Raw genomic sequence first — 21,426 nt, 5'->3', positions numbered from 1 at the left:
TTAAGATTGAGCAATTCTAATTTTTTAAACATTTTTTAAAATATAGAAGCTAAAAATAGATATTGTGAAGTAAAGTAATAGAAACTGGTCTTTCAATAAAATTAAAGTTAAAGTTCTTGAACTTCTGTAGGGAGAGCCTACTTAAGACACCAAAAAAAAAATAGTACATAAATAAAAATAATGATTCATTTGCTTGGATCAAATGCATCTCCAGAAAAACCTTAGTCCTCTCCTGGGTTTCTCCTCTATTCTTACAACACTCAGAACACTTCTGACACCTAGTATGGGTGGGGTTTTCCCATATTAAGCAATTCTGTGATGCCAGCTGGTGTCCTACAATTTAACACAAGTCTGATACTAACTAGAGATAGTGTTAGATGCTGCAGGTTAAGGGCTCAGTCCCGTTAGACTGTCTCCTACTTCAGATACCAGTTGCAAAAAATAGGTCCCCAGGTCACCCACAGCTTGACTACAAATCACAGGTTTCCAGGACTTCATCCCCCTTGGATTTGTTTTTTTTTTTTTTTCTATTTTATTTATTTTATTTTTATTTTTCCCCCTTGGATTTGATTATTTGTTACAATAGCTCACAGAACTCAGGGCAACACTTACTTACATTTACCAATTTATTTAAGGATATGAAAAAGAACAAAGATGAACAGCCAGGTGAAGAGATAAGTAGGGCGAGCAAGGTCTGGGAGAATCCAGAACACAGGAGCTTCTGTCCCCGTAGAGTTGGGGTGTTCAACCTCCTGACTAGATGTGTTCACCAGTCTGGAAACTCCCCCTAGTCCCATATTTTGAGGATTTTATGGAGGCCTCCTCATGTAGGTATGATAAATTATCAACTCAATTCCAGCCCCTCTGTCCTGCCTGGAGAATGGGAGGTGGAAGAGGAGGAAAATGTCAAGCTTCTAATCTAAGCTTAGTCTTCCAGATGATGAGAAGACTCCCATCCAGGAGCTCCCATCCCAGAGCCATCCAGAATCACCTCATTAGAACAAAAGATGCTCCTAGTGCCCTTATCATTTAAAAATTTATAAGGGGGGCAGTGCCTGGGTGGCTCAATCAGTTAAGCATTCGAGTCTTGATTTCAGCTCAGATCATGATCTCAGGGTCTTGGAATTAAGCCCCGCATCAGGCTCTGTGCTCGCACTTTCTCTCTCTCTCTCTCTCTCTCTCTCTCTCTCAAATTAACAAATCTTTGGGGGAAAAAAGATTTTATAAAGGCTTTAGAAATTCCATGCCAGGAATAAGGATGAGATTCAAATATATATTTCTTATTATGAATCACAATATAACAGAAACTCCAAGTGATGTTTCACTCAGTCATTGAAGCTTTCTTAACTTGTGCACTGAAACATAATTCTACCTTTCCAGTTTGCTAATATGCTAATAATATTTTATTGGAATTATTGGAAGTTTTAGCTCAGATCTCTATTGAAAGTTTCTAAGGAAGGAAGGAAGGAAAGAAGGAAAGAAGGAAAGTACATAAGTTAGTAAGATAGTGAGTCAATGAACAAATAAAAAAAAACTTGTTTGAAGAAAATTCCACAAGTGCTTAATCCTTGTGATGGGCTGAATTTTGTCTGTCCAAAATTCAAGTGTTGAAGTCCTAATCTCCAGGACCTCAGAATGTGACTGTCCTTAGAGGTAGGCTCTTTAGAGATGTAATTAAGTTAAAGTTAGCTCATTAGGGTGGTTCTTAATCCAAAATAACTGGTGTCCTTGTAAGAAGAAGATATTCCCACACAGACATCTTAAGGGAAGACCATATAGACACTGGAAGAGGCTGGCTATCCACAAGCCACGGAAACAAGCCCAAGAGAATGACCCAGCTAGTACCTGACTGCAGACTACCATCCTCAAGAACTGTGGTGAAAAAAGTAAATTTCTGTTGTTTAAACCATCCCATCTAAGGGACTTTGTTATGACAGCCCAAGAAAATGAACACAATTCTAAATGACATCCCGGAAGCAATTTTTAAAAATAACACCTATGATTGTTACTCTCTTTACATCCCAGGGGTAAAAGAAGAGTTAACATTCGTTGGCTAGGTATTGGCACTCAGCATCAATTCCCACTTTCTTCTGGCTGGCATTCTGTACTGGAGGGCTTGGAAACTACAAATATATTTCCCAGAGCCCCTTTTACCTGAGGATCTTGATACAAATTATATTAATACAATTAACAGGCACACTTCTCTGGGCTTTACAAATCAAGATATTGTCCCGCTGGTGTTGCCAATTTCCGGCTGGCAAGCAAGACTGAGGACGTGTGCTTCTATGTAGAACCAGGAGAGAGAGTAGTGGCAGATGCAGTGGCCATAGTCCATGTTCCAATGTCCAGTCACAGCTTCATGATTTGGGAAGAGTTCTAGAGAAAGAATTTTTCCTAACCTTATCCTTGTGTTTCCCACATTACAGATACAGTGGCATGTTACGAGCCTCAACAATGTTATTACTAGCTTTCCTTGTAAATTAGTTCTATAGATATATCTTTTTTTTAATTAGGGGAAAATACAAACACAGTCCTATAGATATTTTCTGGAGTCTTGAAGGTCTAGTCTAAAGTCTGTTTCTCAATCACTTCTGCTGATTTTGAACTAACTCAATTTCCCATTTCTAAATCCTTCCTGCTTAACACATATAGAGTGTTCCTGTTTCCTACACTGAACTCTGAATTGTGCTTCAGATTAAGAAATATCAAAATAGGGATCCCTGGGTGGCGCAGCGGTTTGGTGCCTGCCTATGGCCCAGGGCGCGATCCTGGAGACCCGGGATCGAATCCCACGTCGGGCTCCCGGTGCATGGAGCCTGCTTCTCCCTCTGCCTGTGTCTCTGCCTCTCTCTCTATCTCTCTGTGACTATCATAAAAAAAAATAATAATAATAAAAAAAAAAAAAAAAAGAAATATCAAAATAAATGATGATAGTAATGGGTTATAATCTATTGAATACAATAACAACTTATAAGTGAGTCCATACAAATAAATAAATCAATGAAGAAGAAAGAGATCTTCTTCTTATAATAAGAAGTCAAATTATAAATGTAGAAAGAATGATAAATTTAGAAAATTACCCTTTGGAAATCATTACATAAATAATTGATTTAGGCAAGGATCATCAATGAGTGATAAATTAAATACGTGAAACTTGAGAACAGGATATTTACATAGTCTTAAATTTTCTTCTCATGAGATACTAATTGCAAAAAAATAGAGTTATGGAGAAACCTAGCAGACATCATCATAAGCAAGTGATCAAAATTAACATCACCAGTATAACAGGACAACTGATATTATATGTCTACTGATATGATGCACTGAAAAAGACACAATATCAGTTGTCTTGTGTTCCTACCCAAATTACATAGCCAGAATTAATTGTGAGGACACAGCGGACTAACCCAAATTATGGAACATTTTACAAAATAACTGGTCTGTACTCTTCAAAAATGCCAATGTCATAAAAGAAAAAGAAATCCTACAGATTGAAGGAGATTAAAGAGAACGACAACTGAATTCAGCACATTATCAAAGATTTTCTTTTGCTAAAAAGGCATTATAGGGGGAAGGAGACTAACATCACCAAGATGGCAGAGTAAGAAGCCCTGGACCTTCTCTCTCCCTCCACAATTGCACTATTCAGCAGTAATTCATTGACAAATTCTCTTTCTGAGAAATCAGAAACTAATGGAAAGTCTCCTGCACCCCAGAAAACTGTAAAATCAGACTCACTGAAGCTGGTAAGGAGATTCAGAATATTCTCTCCCCAGAGACCCTGCCCCAGTTTACTGAACTTCCAGCTTCACACAAGGGGGGAAGAGATTGATTCATGTATTCAGAACCCCAACTTTTCCAATGGGGCTCTCCACAAAGAGATGGTCTCTGTCTTGCCAGTCTTGGAGCTGTGACATGTCTGGCACAGTTTATCCATCTGGGAGAGAACTGAGGCAGCAGCTTGGGCTGGTAGATGTCATTGACCCTTCCTCCTGTTCAGCAAGAGTGCTAGCAGAGAGAAAAAAATCCCAGCTTTCAGGTTCTCCTCAGGAGGAAAAGAGTGATTCATGTGCACAGAGACCCAACTTTTCTGGGCTTCCCAAATAGCTATCATCGTTCTCACCAGTCCTATTACTCTGATGGGTCTAGTACAGTCTAGTCACCCAGAGGAGAATGGATGCAGAAGCTTGGGCTGGTAGAAGCACTGACACCCCATCTACCCCCAGCACAGAGCAAGCAAACAAGAACCAAACTGCCCTGGGGAAGAGAAGAGTTGACAGAGGTGCCCATAATCTCTGGCTGAGCTGATTAGTGAGGGTCTTCTCCTATATTAGGCCATAAAGATGGAGAGAGCTTAATGCTTTGTCTAATGTGCAAATACCAATGCAGAGAGTCAAGGAAAATGGAGAACCAAATAAAGATGTTCCAAACAAAGGAACAAGATAAATCTCTAGTAACTGACACTAATTAAATGAAATTATGTTATTTACCTGTCACATAATTAAAAAATAACTTTAATAATGATGCTTATTGAGGTCAAGAGAACAATGCATGAACAAAGTGAGCATTTTAACAAAGATATAGAAAATGTTAGAAAGTACCAAATGGTAATCATAGGCTTGAGGAACACAATAATCTGACTGAAAATTCACTAGAAGGGCTCAACAGCAGCTGGATTGAGCCAAAGAAAGGATAAGATAACTTGAAAACAGGTCTCTGCAAATCAGAGATGCGAAAAGAATGAAAAGAGTGAAGAAAGCTTACAAAAATTTTAGTACACCATCAAGCAGAACAATACAGACATTATGGGAACACAAGAAGGAGGAGAGAGAAAGGAACAGAAAATTTATTCAAACAAATAATGGCTGAAAACATCCAAATCTGGATAAAGAAAGGGACATACAGATCCAAGAAGCCTAAGGACACAAAGTAAGAGAAACATAAAGAAATCTACATCTAGACACATTATAATTAAGCTGTCCAAAGACTGGGATGCTTGGGTGGCTGAGTGGTTGAGCATCTGCCTTTGGCTCAGGGCATGGTCCTGGGATCCAGGATGGAGTCCCGCATCAAGCTCCTTGCAGGGAGCCTGCTTCTCCCTCTGCCTGTTTCTCTGCCTCTCTCTGTGTGTCTTTCATGAATAAATAAATAAAATATTTTTTAAAAATTGTCCAAAAACAAAAAATGTTGGAAGCAAAAAGAGAAGAATGCCCCCAGGGACTCAACATATTTTTCAATAGAAACCTTGCAGAAGGGAAGGGAGTGGGGTGATATATTCAAAGTGCTGAAAGAAAAATACTACCAACAAAAACTACTATACCTAGCAAAACTCCTTCAAAAATGAAGAAATAAAGATTTTCTGAGATAAACAAAAACTGAAGAACTTCATCACCATTAGATCCACCTTAAAGAAATGCTAAAGAAGCTCTTCAAGTTAAAATGAAAGGACACTAAATAGTAACATGACAACATAAGAAAACTAAGAAACTCAGCGAAAGGAGTCTGAGATGATGGAGGAGTAGGAAACTTTAGCTTTGTCTGGTCCCAGGAATTCAGCTAGATAGCTATTAAACCATTCTGAGCACCTGTGACTTCCACCAAGGATCTAAGAAAAGAATAGCTGCAATTCTACAAAAAGAAAATAGACCACTTTCTGCAAGAATGACAAGACAGAAAAATTCACCTCAAAAAAGAGAACAAGAGGCAGTACTGACATATCAATATGGATATAAGTAAGATGTCAGAATTAGAGTTCAGAATAATCATTATAAAGATACTAGCTGGGGCAGCCTGGGTGTCTCTGTGGTTTAGAGCCACCTTCGGCCCAGGGCGTGATCCTGGGGACCTGGAATCGAGTCCCATGTCAGGCTACCTGCATGGAGCCTGCTTCTCCCTCTGCCTGTGTCTCTGCCTCTGTGTGTGTGTGTGTGTGTGTGTGTGTGTGTGTGTGTGTCATGAATAAATAAATAAAATCTTTAAAAAAAAGAACCAGAAAAGACCCTGAATAGCTAAAGGGTTGTTGAAAAAGTAAACCAAAGCTGGTGGCATCACAATTCTGAACGTCAAGCTATATTACAAAGCTGTAATCATTAAGACATCATGGTACTGGCACAAAAACAGACACACAGACCAAAGGAACAGCATAGAGAACCTAGAATGGACCCTCGACTCTATGGTCAACTAATTTTCAACAAAGTAGGAAAGAATATCCAATGGAAAAAATATAGTCTCTTCAACAAATGGTTCTGGAAAAATTGGACAGTCACATGCAGAAGAATGAAACTGAACCATTTCCTTACATCATATGTAAAAATAGACTCAAATTGGATGAAGACCTAAATGTGAGACAGGAATCAGGATTTTGATAAATCCTAAAGGAGAAGACAGGCAACAACCTCTGTGACCCTGGCCACAGCAACTTCTTGCTAGACACATCTGCAAAGGCAAGGGAAACAAAGGCAAAAATGAACTATTAGGACTTCATCAACATAAAAAGCTTTGCACAGGAAAGGAAATAGTCAACAAAACTAAAAGACAACTGACAGAATGGGAGAGGATATTGGCAAGTGTCTTATCAGGTAAAGGATTAGTATCCAAAATCTATAAAGAACTCATCAAACTCAATACCCAAAGAGTGAATAATCCAATCAAGAAATGGACAGACAGCATGAACAGATATTTCTCCAAAGAAGACATGCAAATGGCCAGCAGACATAGGGGGGGGAAAATGCTCCACAGCACTTGGCATCAGGGAAATACATACCCAAAACACAATAAGATACTACTTCACACCGGTCCAGAGTAGTCAAAATTAGCGTCAGGAAATGACATATGTTGGTGAGGATATGGAGAAAGGGAACCCTCTTACACTTTTGGTGGGAATGCAAGCTGGTGCAGCCACTCTGGAAAACAGTATGGAGGTTCCTCAAGAAGTTGAAAATAGAGCTAACCTACAATCCAGCAATTGTACCATTAGGGATTTACCCCAAAGATACAAATGCAGTGATGTGAAGAAACAACTGCACCCCAATATAGCAACAATGTCCACAATAGCCAAACTATGGAAAGAGCCCAGATGTCCATTGATAGATGAATGGATAAAGATGTGGTCTATATATACAATGGAACACTACTTTGCCATAAAAAAAAAAAAAGAAATCTTTCCATTTGCAGTGAGATGGATGGAACTAAAGGGTATTATGCTAAGTGAAATAAGTCAATCAGAGAACAATTATCATATGATCTTATTCATATGTGGAATTTAAGAAACAAAACAGAGGATCATAGGGGATAGGAGAGAAAAATAAAATAAGATGAAATCAGAGAGGAAGACAAACCATAAGAAACTCTTAATCATAGAAAACAAACTGAGGGTTGCTGGGATGGGGGGGATGGGTAACAAAGTGATGTGCATTAATGAGGACATGTTATGTAATGAGAACTGGGTGTTATATAAGACTGATGAATCACTGAACTCTCCGTCTGAAACTAACAATACACTATATGTTAATTAATTGAATTTAAATTTTTACAAATGAAAGGAAAAAGTATGAAACTCACAGGTAAAAGCAAATATATAGGCAAATACAGAATATATGACTGTAATGATGGTAAACAAATCACTTTTAATTCTACCATAACAATTAAAAGAAACAGTTATCAGAAATAACTATAACTAAAAATATATTTAAAAGATACACAATATGAATAGATGTAAACTGTAACAATAATGACATAAAGTGTGTGGGAGAAGCTTCTAGCTTCCTCATTTGGAAAAGTATGCAACTTTTGACTTCTGGATCATAAGTTCCAGCCCCACATTCCGTATAGAGATTACTTAAAAATAAAAAATATTTTTAAAAAGTGTGGGATAAGCTATTGTGAACTTTTTTGTCTGGAATTGAATGAAAGTTGTTATTAGCTTAAAATACACTGTTATAAGTATAATATATTTTATGTAAGCCCCAAGATAACCATATACACACATACACAAAAGAAAAAGAGAAAGGAATAAAAGCATATCAATTTTAAAAATTAATAGAACATAAAGGAAGACAGCAAAAGAGAATAAGAGACAAAATGATTACAAGATTAATAGGAAATAATTAACAAAATGGCAATAATAAAGCCTTCTCTATCAGTAATTAATTTCCATGTAAATGATTTAAACCCCCCAAACAAAAAACATACAATGACTCAATGGCTAAAAACAAGACCCAACTGGGGTGCCCAGTGGCTCGGTCAGTTAAGCATCCAACTTTTGATTTCAGCTCAGGTAATGATCTCTCTCTCCCTTCCCCTCTCCTCACTCTCTTCCTCTCTCTTAAAAAAAGGAGGGGCATCTGGGTGGCTCAGTGATTGAGCATCTGCCTTTAGCTCAGGTCATGATCCTAGGGTTCTGGGATTGAGTCTTGCATCAGGCTCTCTGCAGGCAGCCTGCCTCTCCCTCTGCCTATGTCTCTGCCTCTCTCTGTGTGTCTCTCATGAATAAATAATTAAAATCTTTAAAAATAAATAAATAAATACCCAACTATATGTTGTCTACAAGAAACTTATTTTGGATTTTTAACAACTTTATTTTTTTTATTTATGATAGGCACACAGTGAGAGAGAGAGAGGCAGAGACATAGGCAGAGGGAGAAGCAGGCTCCATGCACCGGGAGCCCGACATGGGACTCGATCCGGGTCTCCAGGATTGCGCCCTGGGCAAAGGCAGGCACTAAATGCTGCGCCACCCAGGGATCCCTTATTTTGGATTTAAAGACACATATAGGCTGCAAGTGAAGGAATGGAAAAAGATACTCCATGCAAATGGTAACCAAAAGAAAGCGGGGATGGCAATTCTTATATCAGAATAAGTATTATATTTAATATAATATTATACATAGAGAGAAGCTTTGTTTTTGTTTTTTTTATTTGAGAGAGAGAGAAAATGAGCAGGGGAGAGGGACAAAGGAGAGGGAGAAGCAGACTCCCCGCTGAGCAGGGAGCCTGATGGAGGACTCAATCCCAGGGCCCTGAGAGCATGACCTGGGCTGAAGGTAGATAGATGGTCAACCAACTGAGCCACCTAGGCACCCATGAGAAAGAGAAACTTTAAGTCAAAAATGTTATAAGAGACAAAGAAGGACATTTTATAATGAATAAAGGATCAATCCACAAGGATGATATAACCATTATAAATATACATGCACCCAACATCAGAGTATCTAAATATATAAGCAAACATTGGCAGAACTGAAGACATAAATAGATAGCAATACAATAGTAGTTTGAGACTTCAATACCTCACTTTCAATAATGGACAGAACATCCAGAAAGTATATCAATCAAAGCATAACCATAAGGAAACAAATCTTGAGTAATACTACAGACCTAATGGACCTAAAAGACATATACAAAATACTTCACTCAACAGCATCAGAATGCATTCTTCTCAAAGTACACATAGATTTTTCTCCAGGATAGATCATATATTAAGTCACAGAAACAGTCCTAATAAATTTAAGAAGGTTGAATTCATGCCAAGTACCTTTTCTTGCTATCATGGAATGGAATTAGAAATCAAATGCAGAAGGAAAACTGGAAAATTCACAAATATGTAGAAATAAAACAACACATTACTGAACAACCATTGAATTAAAGAAAATATCAAAAAGGAAATTAGAAAAAAAATCTTGAGAAAAAAAACAAAAACACAAATACCCAAACTTATAGGATGCAGCTAAAGTGGTACCAAGACAGAAATTCATGGTAATAAATGCTTACATTAAAAAAGAAGAAAGATTTAAAATAAACAATTTAACTCTACAACCCAAGGAACAAGAAAAAGAAAAACAAAATAAGCCCAAAGTTAGCAGAAGGAAGGAAATAGTGAGAAATCAAGCAGAAATAAATGAAATAGAGAACTAGGAAAACAATAGAAAAAATCAATAAAACTAAGAGTTGATTTTGAAAAGATAAACATTGATGAACACTAGCTAAACTAATAAATAAAAAAGGAGAGAAGACTCAAATAAAATCAGAAATGAAAGAAGAGATGCTACAACTGGTGCCAGAGAGACAAAGAGGATCATCAGAGCTGACTATGAAAAATTAATATCACCAAATTGGACAACCTAGAAGTGGATAAATTCTTAGACATTTACAAACTGCCAAGACTAAATCATGAAAAAAAATACAAAGTAGAATAGACCTATAATTATAATGGAGATTGAGTCAAGAATCTCCCAACAAAGTAAAGCCCAGGACCAGATGGCTTCACAGGTGAATCCTATCATTTAAAATAAACTTAATGGAAATTCTTCTCAAATTCTTCTAAAAGCTAGAGTAGAAACACTTCCAAACTCATTTATGAGGTCAGGATTTCCCCAATATCAAAACCAGACAAAAACATCACAAGAAAAGAATTATAGGCCAATATCCCTGATGAATACAAATGGAAAAATTTTTAACAAAATCTAGCAAACTGAATTCAACAATACATTAAAAGGATTATATATCATGACTAAATGGAATTCATTCCTGAGATGCAAGGATGGTTCAACATTCGTAAATCAATGTGATAAGCAACATTAATAAAATTAAGAATAAAAACCATATGATCATCTCAAAAGACACAGAAAAAGTACTTGACAAAATTCAACACCTTTTCGTGGTAAAAGCTCCCAACAAACTAGGAATAGAAGAAAAGCACCTCAGTATAATAAAGGCCATACATGAAAAGCCCACAGCTAATATCATATTCAACAGTGAAAATTTGAAACCTTTTCTTCTAAGAGCAGGAACAAAACAAGGATGCCCACTTCCATTCAACATAGCACTAGAAGTTCTAGCCAGAGCAATTAGGCAAGAAAAAGAAATAAGAGGCATCCCCAAGAAAGGAGAGAAAATGAGTGAGAAATATCAGAGAGGGTGACAGAACATGAGAGACACCTAACTGTGGGAAATGAAGGGGCAGTGGAAAGAGAGGTGGGTAGGGGGTTGGGGTGACTGGGTGACTGGCACTGAGAGGGGCACTTGACAGGATAAGCACTGGGTAATATGCTATATGTTGGCAAGTTGAACTCCAATAAAATTTTTAAAAATAATAGTAATAAAAAAAAACACTGAGTTACCAAAAAAAAAAAAAAAAAAAAGGCATCCCCCAAAAGTAAATAATAATGCATCCAGAAAGTAAGAAAAAAGAAGTCCATGTTGGCAAACAACATGATCCTATATATAGAAAGCCCTAAAGGCCTCATTAAAACAGTGTTAAAATTAATGTATAAATTCAGTATAATTGCAGAATACAAAATTAACAAATACAAATAAAAATGTTAGTTTTGTTTCTATACACTAACAATGAGCTATCTGAAAAGGAAATTAAAACAATCCCATTTATCACCAAAAAGAGTAAAATATCTAGGAATGGACTTAACTAAGGAAGTGGAAGGAAGGCTTGGTTTTTACATTTTTTATGTATTTATTTGACAGAGAGAAAGAAAGCACAAGCAGGAGGAATGGCAGGAAGAGGGAGAGAGAGAAGTAGGCTCCGTACTGAGAGCCCTACATGGGGCTTGATCCCAGAACCCCATCATGACCTGAGCCAAAGGCAGATTCTTAACCTACTGAGCCACCCAGCACCCCAGAAGGAAGACTTGTATACAGAAAACTATAAAGCACTGATGATAGATATTAAACAAGACCCATATAGAAAGATGTCCTATGTTCATGGATTGGCAGATTTAACCTTGTTAAAAAGTCCATACTATCCAAAGCAATCTAAAGATCAATGCAATCTCTATCAAAATCCCAGTAGTATTTTTTACAGAAATAGAAAAATTATAAAATTCATATCAAACCACAAAAGACCACTTATAGTCAAATCAATCTTGAGAACAAAGCCAGAGGCATCACACTTCCTGATTTCAAAATATATTACAAAGCCACAATAATTAAAACACTATGATACTGGCATAAAGCCAGACATATAGGGTTCCCTGGGTGTCTCAGCAGTTTAGCACCTGCCCTCAGCCCAGGGCATGATCCTGGAGTCCCTGGATGAATCCTGCATCGGGCTCCCTGCATGGAGCCTGCTTCTTTCTCTGCCTGTGTCTCTCATGAATAAATAAAACCTTTAAAAGAAAAAAACAGACAGACATATAAAACAATGGAACAGAATAGTGAGCCCAGAAATGAATCCATGCATATATGGTACTGATCTTTCACAAGGGTGCTGAGAATACCAGTGAAGAAAGGATACATAGTGCTGGGTAAACTGATTATTCATCAGAAAATTAGTTTCTTACCTTACATAGCACACAAATCAACTTGAAATGAATTAAAGATTTACATGTAAGACCTGCAACTGTAAAAATCCTAGATACAAACAGTACAAAAGTTTCATGACATTGGTCTGAGCAATGATTTTATGAATATGACACCAAAAGCACAGGCAACAACAACAAAAATAAGCAAGTGGGACTACATCAAACTAAAAGGCTTTCTCTGTATAGCAGAAAGAGAAAAATGAGTGGAAACAATCTCTTGGTATATTGAAAAAGCAACTTCTACAATGGGAGAAAATATTTGCAAACCATGTATCTAACAAAGGATTAATCTCCATACTATATAAAGAATTCCCACAACTTAATAATTTAAGAAAAAAACTGATCACCTGATTTAAAAATGGGCTAAGGACTTGAATAGAAATTTCTCTGATGAAAACATACAAATAGTAAACAGGTATACAAAAAGGCTCAACATCACTAATAATGAGGTAAATGCAATTTAGAACCACAATGAGATATTTTCATTCATATCTGTCAGGATGGCTGCTATCAAAAAAATGAAGACAACAAGTACTGGTGAGGATGTGGAGAAATTGCAAGTCTAACACACTGTTGGCTGGAATGCAAAATGGTGCATCTGCTATAGGAAACAGAATACAGCTTCCTCAAAAAATTAAAAATAGGACTAGCATATAATACCACAATCCCATTTCTGGGTATTTATCTAAAGTAACTGAAATCTGGATCTGAAAGAGATACTTGCATTCATTTGATCATCACTGCAAAACTATCCAGGATAGCTAATATGTGAAAAATACTTAAACATCCATTGACAGATCAATAGATAAAGAAATTGTGATATGGGCAGACACTGGAATACTATTCTCTTTAAAAAGAAGGAAATTTTATGATATGTAAAAACATGGATGAACTTTGATAAATAATACTAAGTGAAATATGTTAGTCACAGAAAGACAAATACTGCATGATTCCACTTACATGAGGTATTTAATAGAGTCAAATTCATAGAATCAGAGTGTAATGCTGGTTGAGGGGAGGGGAAAATGGGGAGTCACTAACCAAGGAGCTTAAAGTTTCAGTCAAACAAGATGAATAAAATCTAAAGATCTGTAAAACATTGTACCTACAGTCAACAATAATCTATGGTACACTTAAAAATTGGTTAAGATAGGGGTGCCTGGCTGGTTCAGTTGGTAGAGCATGTGACTCTTAATCTTGGAGTGGTGAATTTCAACCCCATGTTGGCCATAGGGTTTACTTAATAAAAAAGAAAGATTGGTTAAGAGAAGAGATCTCATGTCAAATGTTTTTACCAAAATGAAACAAGAAAGTTTCTAAAAAGGACATTATAAAGACAATTAACAGTCTGAATAAGATCTGTATATTGGATAATGGTATTATATCAATGTTAATTCTGATTTTTATAATTATTCTGTGGTTATGCAAATGAATATTATTATTAGGAAACATACACTGAAGTGTTTACAGATAAAGGATCATTATGGTTTACAACTTCCTCTCAAATGATCCATGAAAAATTATATATATATAATATAGCATTATATATATAATAGGATAAACTAAATGAGATAAATTGCTCATATTTAGGAAGTGTGGATGATGGATAAGTAGGAATTCTTTGTTCTATTCTTGTAACTTTTCTGTAAAAATAAAATTACCTTAGAAGTAACAGTTAAAAGAATGAAACATGAGCAAGGATAGCCAAGTCACGTAACAAAGGCCCATATTTGGTTAACGGCAGATTTTAGGACATGTTTACACATTCGTTATCCCAAACTCCATGCTCCTTTTCTTCTGTGTGTGGTCAGCAACTTAAATGCCAGCCTTTTCTCTGCCCTTATATGAATACAGATTTTATTTTTTACAATAACAATTTGAGCCATTGAGTAAATACTGCTTTCCCCAGAGAGCAGAGAGCATCTCTGGATTGAATTCACTTTTTAATTTATGCCCAATGCAGAATTTTAGGGGTTCTTTGTTAAGTTTGTACTATGAAGAAACTGATTCAGCTTTTGGCTGAATTTGAGGAGACTGCAAAATTTCATTAAGGCACCTTGGATACAACCTCTTGGAGCTCAAAACAAAACAAAAAACAAAAAACCTTGGAAGACTTGACCTCCAAATTCTCTTATATCAATTGTTAGGAATATCCAATAAGAGACAGAATGGAGAATTTAAATTTCCAAAGAGAACTCCTCATTAGCACAAATAATGCTCACAAACACATCAGTGAGTTCACCCATTAAATAAAGAAAGAAGATAAGATCGCTCCTTACTGATCTATAATTAAGCAAAGGGAATGGATGTGTTTACTTTTTTTACTGACAAAATTTAATCTAAAAATATCCTGAAAAGGAGTCATTTGCAAGTAATAGTTCCTGGGAGTTATAGAAACAGGCTTTCTCAATTTGGGGACTTTTCTCCCTAGAACCTGATGCCAATTCCCTTTGATTATTTTTTTTACATTTATGCTTTCTGCACCTCTGCTTATGTTGCTTAATTTTTTTTTATTTTACATCTATTTTCCAAAAAGAAAACAATAAATAACTTAGGAAAAAACTTGAAATTTCACATTTTTTCTCTTAGTCATTTTTCAGAATGTGTTCATGTTAACTACCACATCCACCATGGTTGCTCTTAGTATAAAATTGAAACACCCCAACATGGCAGATAAAACCCTGTCATGGTTCATCCCTATACTTTTCCAGCCTCATTTCTCATCCTGCTTGTGTGCATTCTTTCCGCTCTAGCCATGCCGGCTTTCCTTTGGTCCTATGCACTTTTGCCTAGTTTCCTCTGCCTGGAGGTCTCTCTGCTCTACTTCTCTTTTCTACATAATTCTTCCTTTTCTTTTCTTTTCTTTTTTTTTCTTTTCTTTTCTTTTCTTTTCTTTTCTTTTCTTTCTTTTCTTTTCTTAATTCTTCCTTTTCTTTTGCAACTCAAGTCTCTGCTTCTCTGACTTCGATTAAATGAAATCTCTTGCATATGTTCTCCTAAATCTTAGTCATTATTTTTGTCGCATTTATCATAGCTATGACATTTTCTTTCACTTTGTGATCCTGTAATTGATTTCTGCCTCTGCCTCCCACCTTACCCCCTAAGCTCTTATCTCCTTTCAGGTGGAGACCAGAACCATTCAGCTTACTTTTCCATATGTTGGAGGCGTAGGAATACAATACATGATTCTTCAAATAATTGAGGAAATGATTGAATGAGCTGCCAGCCAAAAGAGATGAAGGTTTATCTACTTCTTGAGACCAGCTCTAAGAGGTGTTTGTGCATGCAGAAAACCTTCCAGAACTCATTTCAGTGATCTCAGATCCAGAAATAAAACTTCTTGAAATTGGCATTCTGACCTAGAGTCATGACAATTCTGACCAGATGTCTGCCTGAGGGCCTAATTTAAGTCAATTTAGGAGAGAGATTAAGAGTCATAAAAAAATAACATCAAAAGTAAATATTTCCCTGTAATTTTTTATGTTTGCTAAACACCAATTTTGATTTAATATATTGTTTTATGGAAGTCAAGGATTTTTTTTAGTGGTTCATGGACATTCAAGAACTTAGGAAGTCAGCAACATCTTGAAAGAATATACAAACCGTGTCCATATGTCTGTTGGCTTTTTTTGTTTTTGATGGTGGTCATAGACAAGTTTTCTCAGATAATCTAATGAGTTCATGTGCCATACACATTTAAAAACTATTATTCTAAACCATACTGAATACTGTTTGATTTTTTAAAAAGATTTTATTTATTTATTTGAGAGAGTGAGAGAGCATGAGGGGGTGTGGGGCAGAAGGAGAGGGATATGCAGACTCCCTGCTGGAGCAGGGAACCTGAGATGCAGAGCTGGACCCCAAGACCCTGAGATAATGACCGGAGGGGAAGGCAGCCCCCAACCCACTGAGGGACCCAGGCACCCCCTTGTTTGATTTTATAAATACAATTATTTGAAATACAAGATCATGGCTTAGAAGCATATCAGGCTAAGACCCTAGCTTGATTATTTATGTACTAACTCTAATTTGGGCAAATTACTTTGCTTCTCTCTGATTCTGTTTTCTCATCCACAAAATGTGTCTAATAATGCTTACTTTTATGAGTACTTTTAGAGATTTAAAGGTATGTGCAAAAATACAAAAGTGCAACATTGTAAGTGTTCAATAAACTGCAACCATTTTTCATCTATGTATGTATGTAAGATGGCTGGAGTTTGAAAACCTAGCAGAATATATTTTTAAATAGCTTGAATTAAAATTTTTCAAATTTTATTTTAGAAACTCTGTGGTTGATCTTGAACACCCCAGTAGTTAAATGCACAGCAGAACCACATGATAAATCACCAGTAGAGGTGCAGAGAGTCATTGAGAACGCAGGTGTAAGGAGAGAAGAGCTCCCAAGCAGTAGATGTGATACTGAGATTATAGCAGATTTCAGACTAAAAAGTTTGAATAAATTGCCAAAAAAAAAAAAAAATCCAAAACAACCCCTAAAACCCGAGCAGGCCCCGCTGGGATTCAAACCCAGAATCTCCTGTCTACGAGACAGGTGCTTTAGCCAACTAAGCCACGGAGCAAGTTACGTCATAGATAGAGGTGCTTTTCTGATCAAACTGTACCCAGTTAGGCGAAAAGCTGCGCTGCTGATGAGTGACTGCTGCAAGCCTTTCTGGAACAGGTGGCCTGGCAGGAAGGGCAGACTCGCGCCGGCGGCCGGGGCTCCCGGGCTCAGACTCCCAACAGTTCGGCAGCACGCATGCGCGCTCTCCGATTCTCTGGGAAAATCCCCGGGGCCACCAAGGAACCCAAGACCGAGCTGCCAAGCCGACGGTTGTGCGCGGGCAGGGGCTCCTCCAAGCGAGGCCCCGACAGTTTTTATATCCCACTGTATTGCAGGAATCGAGAATCATCAGCTGAGTGGGCATTCTCATTGTGAGTGACAGCATCCTCCAGCAGAAGCAGTCAGAACTTCGCCTTTGGCTGCTGGAGGACCGCACACCTGTACCCTGAAAACCAAGGCAAACCCACACCACCCAGAGTCCTAACACCTTCCAGCCCCGCCTGGGGAAGGAGCAGCAGCAGCAGGGGGCGGGTTGCTCAGGGGTCACCCACCCCAGTGGTCCAGCCCCGAGCGCCGGCAGCGCCGGGCCCCAGCGCCCCAGCGCCCCAGCGCCCCGCAGGCCGACAGCGCACTTGTTCCCCGCGCGGACAGCACCGCTCTGTGCCGCCACCCTGCATACGCCTGGCTCTCCGCTCTTCGTGTTGCTGTTTGCGGAGGCTGCTCTTTTGTATTTTTCTCATGGATCCTCAACTTGTAGGAGCTAAATACACATCAACCTGTTGTGGAGTCACTGAAGTCAGCATTAGGATTACCCTGTACTGAAATAACAAATGTTGGAGAGGACGTGGAGAAAGGGGAACCCTCTTGCACTGTTGGTGGGAATCGGAACTGGTGCAGCCACTCTGGAAAACTGTGTGGAGGTTCCTCAAAGAGTTAAAAATAGAGCTACCCTACAACCCAGCAATTGCACTACTGGGGATTTACCCCAAAGATACAGATGCAGTGAAAAACTGAGACACCTGCACCCCAATGTTTATAGTAGCAATGTCCACAATAGCCAAACTGTAGAAGGAGCCTCAGTGTCCATCGAAAGATGATGGATAAAGAAGATGTGGTCTATGTATACAATGGAATATTACTCAGCCATTAGAAACGACGAATACCCATTTGCTTCGATGTGGATGGAACTGGAGGGTATTATGAGTGAAGTAAGACAATAGGAGAAGGACAATCATTATATGGTCTCACTCATATGGGGAATATAAAAAATGGTGAAAGAAATTATAGGGGAAAGGAGAGAAAATGAGTGGGAAAAATTAGGGCGACAAAACATGAGAGACTCCGAACTCTGGGAAATGAACAAGGGGTAGCGGAAGGGGAGGTGGGTGGGGAGAATGGAGTGACTGGGTGATGGGCACTGAGGGGGGCACTTGACAGGATAAGCACTGGGTGTTATACTATATGGTAGTAAATCGAACTCCAATTTAAAAATATTTTTTTCCTTGAAATGAAAAGAATAAGGTGTATTTTTTTCACAGAATGACCTAGGTTCGCCTCTAGAGTTTCTCTAGCCACAAGACTTTGTAGAAACTATGAAATGGAGTCAAACTCAGTGTAGGCTCAGAGAAGTTTCATTGTTGCTAAGTAAACGGAGTCTTTGGCCTTTGCTTCAATGTTAAGGAATAAAGAGCAACAAATAAAATATTCCCCAGATGTCAGCTCTCTGCTCATATCTATGTTCTTAGAAAATAACACCTTTTCTTTCTATCTGTGCTCCTCTTAATACTCTGTATGCAGAAAAACTGCAGAAAATAAAGTCTGGCTTCATCTAATTAAAATAGTCATCTCTTGAAATATTGTTAAAAACATTATTGTTTAAAGACATTTCTGGGCTCAGGGAATTCTAACCATTTCTCTCTTTCCCCATTCTTCCCTATGTCCTACGCATGCTTTATTCAAAAAATAAAATAATTTTGCTTGAACTGTGCCTAAAATGTTTATGGGTTGAGCTCAAGGAGAGTCTGTGTGGTTTGCAACAGAGGAATCCTGAAAACAATCTTTGACGGAACTGATCATGGTCTGGTGACCTGAGGTGAAGACAGAAGACAAGACGGGGATGAAAGATTAATTACGACTCAAGACTGTTACTGTTGCCTCATAGAGCTCTTGTTATTTGACAGCGGCCAGCCTTGGCTGTGGGCACCATGGCACACGGAAAACGTGAGAACACGCAAGGGAAAGTATGTAGACCACTCAGTTGGTAGATGCTATGGATACTAATTTTAATTTAGTTCAAAGTATTCCAGCATCTTTAAGGCTCCATCTGAGTCACACTGCTGCCGGCCTGTATAAATACCGGCGAGAGCTAGTGCGCGGGGACCGGCGGGACAGTAGGACTGATCCTGCAGCTAACAGGTGTTAGCTCCAGGACCCATACGTTCATAGGCCCACTCCAAGGCCTGTACCTTAATTTTGTGCGGTTTTTCTTAAGGAGTTAGGCAGCACAAGCAAAACGTTAGAGCCTGACATGAAGGATGATAGTCATCATTGCCTAAGCGGTGCTCCTGCACCTGCACTGAATTTGGGGCATTGCGGGAGGCTCCTCCGCGGTCTCCAGGCCTCTGGCGCTGCCAGGCGCCTGCCTGGGGGAACAACCATTTCCTGCATTCCCCGCTCTTGTCCCTGTGACCAGGTATCCCACCTGCAGAGGCAGAGACTGAGGCCCAAGGGCCGAGACTTCGCGCTCCCAGAGAGAGCAGGTCTCTAAGCGAGAACACCAAGAAGAGGTCCTCACCCGCAGGCTCCGGGTCCAAGTGCGGCGGATTCTGCGCGCGGGATCGCAGCTAGCCGGGGCGGAGGCAAAGTGGAGAGTGTGCGGCTGGCCGGCCGGCTCCAGACGCGCGGCCTAGCTCCCGGGTGGGACCTCGGGGCGGAGGGTCAGGTGGCCGGCGGAGGGCCCCCAGCGTGGGCAGCCGCGAGTCCGCAGAAGAAACCCTCCTCCCGCGGAATCTCGACCTGGGAGACCTCAGACCAAGCCAAGATACGAGTTCGTCCCCAGACCTTTCTAGCTCAGGGTTGACATGCGTAAATGTCAACAGTGCTTTTTTCCTGGAGCCGGGAGTGACCAGCCCGCTCTGGATCAGCTGCGTGGAAGCACCTGCCTGCGCTGCCGGCGCCAGGTGGATGCAGCGCTCACCGCGGTAGGGTTACGTGTACAGTCCAGCAGACTGCAGGGGCTCAGGAGCAAGATCATTCATTTCCTGAACCAGGCTGGGACCGGAAGCAAGAAAAGCTGGAGATGCTGGGGATCGAACCCAGGACCTCATGCATGCTAAGCATGCGCTCTACCACTGAGCTACATCCCCGCCACGCGTGACGTGACTTTCCTAAACTATCTTCATGAAATTGAGCAAATTTATCCCCTTTAACGTTTTAGACTAATCTATTTTGTTCTTTTGTAAAAGAGAACTCGAATTTTCACCTCGTTCCTCTGTAGAAATCCGCCGCCACGAAATTCTGACTAACTCCTAAATCGCCGACATCCAGGACGCGAGGAGAGAACGCTGGGGCGGGAAATCTCAGTAAGAAACACTCCCACACCCGCCTTCTCTGAGTGCTTTTCTCTTTTCTCAAAGGCCTGTGCGTCAAAGGAAAGATACTCCGAAGAAAGAAAAAAACGCTTTCCCAACGACTGTCTTTATGCAACACCCCAAAATGCTCCCCCCCAAATTCTCCTCCGCATTTCTGCACCCTATTCCGGGCTCCAGAAACCGCTATGCGCCTTTCCTTAGAAAACAAGGAGCGGGTGGAGGGAATTCTGTTGTAAAAATAACCTTCCGCTGTAAACACTTGGGAGGGCTAAAGGGTGGAGCTGATGGATGTTTGGATGCGTCCTTCTGACCCTCATTTAATCCAAAGAATGCAAATCCGACCTAGAGAATAAAAATCCTCAAATCCCGCTCTGATTCTTTGGAACAAAGGGCGGGGCCTTGCTAAGAGAACCTGCAGTAGAGATGGTGAGCCCAGACAGTTTGTACAAATCATGAGTTCTCTAGAATACTTATGGCCTATGCCTTTCTTTTTGCCAGTGACTGTTTTAATGGAAGGGACGTGACCCTCTGGTGCATAGACATACTAGCCAGTCTGCCTAAAGACTTCAGATTTTTGTCAGGATACAAAGAGAAACAGGAGAAGACAACGACAGGTCTTCATTCAGCCTTCCAACTCGATGTTCAGGGAATATGGTTTCTGATAATAGTCTGGTATCTTGAGAGAAACAGATAAAATTATTTTTTTGTAAATAATTATTTACCAAAGAGAATTTTTTTTAAGGCTTGTTGTTAATATTCCTTGTATATTGCTGAGTAAAACTCTAAAATTTGCTGGGTTAAGAAAATAAATGTTTATTATCTCACAGATTGTGTGGGTTACGGACTCCAGAGTGGCTTAGCTGGGGTTCTGGCCCCAGGTGTCCTGTGAGGTGGAACTCAGGTGTGTACAGGACATATGTCCCTCTGAGGTGTCACTAGGTCTGGAAGATCTGCTTTCAAG

At 39.2% G+C, this 21,426-nt stretch overlaps 1 non-coding gene across 1 annotated transcript; it reads right to left on the bottom strand.

Moving 5' to 3' along the window:
* Positions 1–20,168: 20,168 nt before the first annotated feature.
* TRNAA-AGC lies at positions 20,169–20,240 on the bottom strand. The gene has a single exon. It is a non-coding gene; the product is annotated as a tRNA-Ala (tRNA).
* Positions 20,241–21,426: the final 1,186 nt, after the last annotated feature.

This window comes from Vulpes lagopus, chromosome 10, assembly GCF_018345385.1.
Source record: "Vulpes lagopus strain Blue_001 chromosome 10, ASM1834538v1, whole genome shotgun sequence".
Classification (NCBI taxonomy): Eukaryota; Metazoa; Chordata; class Mammalia; order Carnivora; family Canidae; genus Vulpes; species Vulpes lagopus.
The sequence above is the reverse complement of the archived record's forward strand: the minus strand, read 5'-3'. Positions and strand labels throughout refer to the sequence as shown.